This window comes from Pygoscelis adeliae, unplaced genomic scaffold (genome assembly GCF_000699105.1).
Source record: "Pygoscelis adeliae isolate BGI_AS28 unplaced genomic scaffold, ASM69910v1 Scaffold69, whole genome shotgun sequence".
Taxonomy (NCBI): domain Eukaryota; kingdom Metazoa; phylum Chordata; class Aves; order Sphenisciformes; family Spheniscidae; genus Pygoscelis; species Pygoscelis adeliae.
The window spans coordinates 2,265,758-2,272,830 of NW_008825619.1; positions in this window are offsets into that span (position 1 = coordinate 2,265,758).

Sequence of the window (7,073 nt, forward strand, 5' to 3'; positions counted from 1 at the left end):
CTGGAAAGCTGCCTGGCGGAAAAGGACCTGGGGGTGTTGGTCGACAGCCGGCTGAACATGAGCCGGCAGTGTGCCCAGGCGGCTAAGAAGGCCAACGGCATCCTGGCCTGTATCAGAAATAGTGTGGCCAGCAGGAGCAGGGAAGTGATAGTGCCCCTGTACTCAGCACTGGTGCGGCCGCACCTCGAATACTGTGTTCAGTTTTGGGCCCCTCACTACAAGAAGGATGTTGAGATGTTGGAACGTGTCCAGAGAAGGGCAACGAGGCTGGTGAGGGGTCTGGAGAACAAGCCTTATGAGGAGCGGCTGAGGGGGCTGGGGTTGTTTAGCCTGGAGAAAAGGAGGCTGAGGGGGGACCTCATTGCTCTCTACAACTACCTGAAAGGAGGTTGTAGCGAGGTGGGTGTTGGTCTCTTCTCCCAAGTAACTGGCGAAAGGACGAGAGGAAATGGCCTCAAGTTGTGCCAGGGGAGGTTTAGATTGGATGTGAGGAAAAATTTCTTTACTGAAAGAGTAGTTAAACATTGGAACAGGCTGCCCAGGGAAGTGGTTGAGTCCCCATCCCTGGAAGTATTTAAAAGACGGGTAGATGAGGCGCTTAGGGACATGGTTTAGTGGGCATGGTGGTGTTGGGTTGACGGTTGGACTTGATGATCTTAAGAGGTCTCTTCCAACCTTAATGATTCTATGATTCTATGATTCTATGAATTATTTTTTTACAGAATCCAGTGCGACTCCGTATTGGAGAAAGGTTATACCATACCCATCACATTGAAAGACCAGGACTTCACATATAAACCAAGCCTCCTGCTCTGAAACAACTAAATCAATAGCCAGTGAAAGAGTTGACAGGAGAACAACTTTTTCAGTTCGGTGTTTTTTTGCTTTTAACATCATAAATTGTTCATTCTTTGAAACAGAGGAGTCTGAATGCATTGCTTCATAGACACAGTGGGTACTACAAAATACAAGAAGTCCCTTAATATTTCTAGCATTCCAAATGAGCAGAATCTTCTTCATTAACCTCTCCCCATCACTGGCTTGAAAAGCTATCTAAACTAGGCCAAGGCAAGAAGTAAAGAGGTTGGCAGTCTTCAAATCTCTGGTGAACTATTTCAAGGAGTGCTAATTACGATGCAATAGTGAGAGCAGGAGCTGCTCATCACTGCTAAAGCACAAGTCAGCATTTGTAAATGGTTCACTCTGACAGCTGTCTGCTATCCACACTCCAAAGTTCTCCCTTTTAATGTACTAAAGCCTATCTGATAGCAAATCTCCTTCCCTTTTCCCACGTTAACTGTTAAATGCATGTAGTCTTGTTTGCTTTGCCTGCACAGCTAGTTAAAATGGTAGGCCATATGCTTATCATAGCTGCATGCATACTTAACTAATTCATCAACATGCAAGGGAAATACAAAACCAAATATTCCTACAGGTGCCTAGGAACAGTCTATCCGTACAGCATCATTAACCATATCATTGGACTGGTTCATATTTCTGTTTCATTTCTTTCTATGTCCCGATTTTTGTCTCTCACATATATTGTTGATTCATGTTAAAAGACAAATTAACATTCTTTATTTTATAAATTATTTGCTTTCAAGAAGGAAAAGTTTCCTTTAGCTTTTTAAAGCTAGCTGAAAAAGTTAGCAGTGGAGTCGAAGTTGAATCAAGCTTACTTAAAAGGACAACTAATTACTGAAGATTTTACAGTTAATGGCGATAACATGAAAAGCGTCATTCTAGAGGAGTTGCAAGAGGAAAAAACATGCTAATCTTTAAGCAGCATCACTCAATGACTAAGTGGTGTTTGATATGCATTAAATGGGGAGGTAGCTCATAATCTTTAACTGATGAATGATTAAACTAACATTGAAGTGTTAGATTAAATTTGCGATGATTGGAAAAACTTTTAACGAGAGGCAAGCCAAATCACTAGAAAGTAAATTGAATGGTCTCAGGGGAAAATAAATTGCTTTAATGGTCATTATATAAGGGATTTCATTAATCTTTTTGTTCTTGGTTTTGTTTTGAATACATACTTTATTTTTTCCGACAAAGTCTAATATACTAAATAAGAGATCAGGCTGCCATTTGTAAAATATGAAAAGGAAGCAGGAATTTCAAGTTTGGTTTTGTTTGCTACTAGACGGAAATGAACAATCTCTGTCATCTTGAAAATCGTTGGTCACTGCAGATACAAAGACAAACTTTGTGTGTTTCTTTTATATATGTCCCAAGTTACCTGGAAAACATATGGAGTTCTTTATAAGAAGGAATGACTGCGGGGTTTTGATTGTCATGGTTATTATGTTCGCAGTACAACTTTCTCCTGGGAAACTGAAGAGGTCCCTGGTTGTACCTGCCAAACTTCAATATATGTTTATGGCATGCAGCATAACTTAAATCATAACATTAAAGAAGAAAAAATAGAGGGGAAGGGGAGCTAGTATGCAAGATGACAGAATGAAAAAGAAGTTTGAAGGTATACATCCTTCAAAAGTGGGAAGAGAAGAGAACTAAGAATAAAATTGAGATTTCAGAAGTTCCTGATTTTGACCTAACTCTACTTCCATCAAATCCTTTGTTGGTAGTCTCAGTGGGAATAGAAGTAAACCAATACTGAGCATTTAGAGTATAGTATGGTGAGTGGCACAGAGAAAACAGTCAACGGGGAACAAGTGTTTTCTGTCTTTTCTAATCAAAGATCCATAAATATCAAATTAAACCATTTTATTTCAGGTTTAAAACAAGAAAAAGTATGATTTCTTCACACAATGAATAATTAAGTTATATTTTTACTACAGGATGTTGCGGAAGCAAAATCTTTATGACAGCAGAAAATCCATGAGGGCTATTAAACACAAAAACAATACCTCTCACATCAAGCACACGCTCTCACTCCTGTTACAAATTGCTGAAGTCTGGGAGAATATCTCAGTAAAATATTATCATCTGATTGCCCTGATCTTATATGACTCACTACACTATTCTCCCAGTATTTAGTATGGCCATTGTTGAAGACAGGAATTTCAGCCTGATTTATGCAGCTGTCATATATTTCTGAAAATAAATCAGCGTGTGTACCTGAAGTTGATGCCTTTCTCAGATGACAAAATGTTTCATTAAAAGTGATCAGACATTTAGGAAGGAATGTATCTTAGAAATTTATTTTGTTGTTTTATTGTGTTTGGGCAACTCAAAACACTTAATCACTGTAGCTCAAATTACTTCCAATCATATTCTTACAGACTGCAAACTGAAAATCAAAGACAATTTGAGTTCTCACAGTCAGAAATATGAAGGAACTGCTACTTTATGTGCCCATAATATTATAAGCTGCTTGAAGAATTAGGGAAAAAGAAACATGGCCTTATTCCATTCAGTTGAAGATAATCTGTTCTGGAATGCAATAGGTTTCTCTGGCCTGGAAAACTGAACTTTCCATTTTACCCTTAAAAAAGGGTACCCATCACTCAGAAAGTAGTTCTGTTCCAGACATGTAATAATGTAATTAAAATGACTAGTGCCCTTGTAATACACATCAAGTAATTCATGTTTTCACTTTATGATCTGCATATTTATCTGACATAAGCTGGTAAAAAGAATAGAATTACACTGTCAATACCATTACCAATAAAGTCTTTGGGCTTGCAACAAGGAGAACAGCTTAGATGTGCTCTTCTCAGGAGACGGATGTAAAAGAAGCTTGGTGAACTCATAGAGGCAGATGAATTAAAGGAAGTGCATGCTAAGACAAGTTATACCATGCTGATGTAATGATAGATAAACAACTAATTTCAGATTTCACTGAAGTTCTGCAATTGTTAAAAGAGTAAAAATTTCAGCTGCTCTGAATTTACTGATGAATCAGATTTTTTTAATCTAAAACATTTCAACGAAACAATATCAATTACGAAAACCTTCTAAAGGAGCACAGGCAGAATTAATTGCAAGGTTTTCCTGGTTTCATGCCAGCTCACGTGCCACACCACCAAAGAACTAGACCTAGTCAATTCTGCTGAATAGAAGAGGACTGATCCATGATCCTAAAATCAAGTGGCAAGACCTGATTCCCATCCGTGCTCGTTAAAGCTAGTCTTGTGTAAAGCAAATTGCCCATGTGTGTACTGAAAAGCACTTCGCCTTGAATCTCCCCTGGGTCTTTTGTGGTCTATTTGACAAAATTAGTATTTTTTCTGGAAATGTGGGGCATGAGGCTCTATGGGTTGCTTGAGCATACAAAGCTATTAAGAGAGAGCTGGAGGACTGTCTAAGGGAGAAAAAGCCAAGACTGGTGGTGTTTTGTCAGTACTGCCTTTTGAGATCTGTGTCAAGGCCGAGAGCGCAGCACCTGGCTCTGCCGCCCTTCCCTCTCCTCAGGCTCTGGCTGCCTGCACTCAGGCCAGCTCTGCTGCAGCCTGGCTGGGTAACCTGGGATCAAACTGCTGGGACGGAGACAGGGCAGAAAGTCCTCGGACATGCCTCATCAGGGCCTGCCCCTGAACCTTGGCTCAGGAGGTGAGCTCAGGCCCATGCCATTGGTGCTTGCCTTAGTTAAGTTGTACGTATGTTTGTACCTTGCCAATCCTGCTCTGACTCACCAACTCGACATCCTTTACCCTCGGACCTGCCTTGCTGCTACAGATTTGTCCAGCAATCACTGGACGGTGGCTGGCCCTGTTTCTCATTGCCCTACTTTTCCTGCATGGGTACTCTGGAAGTAGGCTCTTGTTGCTGAGGCTGCTGCCCCATCTGCCTTGCTGCCACCCTTGACTCCCCCTTCCCTTTCCCTTGCAGAGCAGCCAGCTCTCGCTGCTACCTGACTGTAGGCCCCCAGAGCACAGCCCCACAGAACCACATCTAGGAATTGCATTAGCAAGACCTAGTCAGAGCAAGCCTAAATGGAAACAGGAAACAAATTAACAACTGAGCTGTGTGGGTAATCAGTGCATGTGTGCTCAAGCTTATTCCCTGTACCCCTTTTCTATAGCAAACCCGCCTGGTCTGTTATTTTGCCTTGCTTCACAGTGCAGAGCCTTTTAAAGGCTGCACAGCTGGCAGCCTGGCAGCTGGAAGCCCCTTGCTGTGCTGGCTCTAGCCTCCATTTCCATGTCGACAGCAGAGAGCCTAGAAATGGGGAGCCTGTGCCTCACACACACACACAGGGGAAGTGTCTCTCCAGCGCATGCCTCCAGCCCTCCGGAGCAGAGACCTAGCCTGAATGTGTCAGCTCACGTCCAGAGCAGATTTTCTGAGGAAATGAGATCACAGAAATAAAGGAGGATAGTGTGGGGTAAAACCTCATCTTAACATGAGGTTAGGATGAAGCCAGTCCTGGCTATTTCTGGCATTTTCAAGGTGTCAGTTCCTGGATGTACAACAAGGAAATGTAGAAGCAGTGAGAGCCCAGATCTGCATTAGGGTTATTCAGGCTTCTCATTTTTGTCACTAAGGTGATAATCCTAAAGTGATAATCCACTAAGGTGAATCTTGTGTGCCTGGATTCAAAGGGTTTGAGGCTTTCTGCGTGATCTGTGGCTCCAAAAGTATTCATCTCCCAGTGTTCCTTTGCTTTGGTGGTGCTGACACTGAGCTAGGAGTCTGGAGGGCCTTGCATGGACTGAAAACACCCTGACAACTTCCCACTGAGTGCTTCCTCATACAGAAGGCGGCTTGTATAGAGCAAAATGCTGGGTGAATGCCACTGATAAGTAAATCCTATCATCACATCTGATTACTAGATAGGTAAAATTGGGTGTCACTCTACAGTACTGTAGATGAACTTGGAATAAATACATAATACAGCGTGATAATTTGTTTCTTAAATAAAAAGTAATTAGTTCTTTGCATAAATTATTTGGAAAACATTTTTTCAACATTTCTAGCTAAAGTTATAGAGAGTTTTCAGCAACCTAGTTCTTTCTTTTTGGCTAGTAGGCATTTTTAATTCAGAAAAGAATAATTTTCATTTGAAAACCAAAAAGAAAAGAAGAAATGAAGATAGATACAAGTTTAACAGCTACCAGGTCTCAGATTAAAATATAATTTAAAGTTGAAATCCAAAATCTGTTTTTGTTTCCCAAAAAACATAGCAAAGAGAAAACATTGGGAGTTGGACTCAGTCATCCTTATGGGTCCCCTCCAACTCAAGATATTCTATGATTCTATGATCCTATGATTTCATAATACAACTTTGAGGACATTTGCATTATATAGTGTTTAGTTTATATAATGTATAGAAATAACATTTTGTTGCTATTTTCAAATGTGGTTGATTTTGCAATCCAAAAATTACCAATTCTCTTAACTATTACCTTTCTTAATTAGCCTGTAAGTAACACTTTAATAACAGTAATCTAATTTAAAATGACATTTTTAAACAGTTGATGAAAGGCCCACCATTATTCAAAGTAACAATATAAAAGCCACATTTACTTAATTCCAGCTACAGTAAAGAAGGAAATGTCTAATAATGTCTAAAGTCTAATAATATCTGAAGTAAAAAGTCACTGTGGAGATTACTTGAAGACTGCTGGGGTACACTTTTATACCTGACTAAACTAAGGTTCCGCTAATATAAAGAGTCATAATATACTAAGCACAACATCTGAAATTAAGATGCTTAGCTCATCAGCCAATGTGAGGTTTTGACAAAAGCCTCGATGCAATGAGGACAGTGGGGTTTTTTTTGAGCAGAGAGAATTTTTAATATGATAGTTCACATCTATATTGCATTGAGGGATTTAGCATAAACTACTACTGAGATACCAATGTACTGAACCGACATCACACAATTTTACAAATAGCATGGGTCAGAAGTAAGAAATGGCTGGTATTTTTTCTGCTGTAATATTTTCCACTGGAAAATGCCAATTCAGCTGCTGTGGTTTAACCCCAGCCAGCAACTAAGCACCACACAGCTCCTTGCTCACTCCCCCCCCCCCCGCGGCGGGGGGGAAGCAGAAAGATAAAAAAGAGAAAACGCGCGGGTTGAGATAAAGACAGTTTAATAATTGAAATAAAATAGTAGAAGAAGAAGAGGAAGAGGAAGAGGAAGAGGAAGAGGAAGA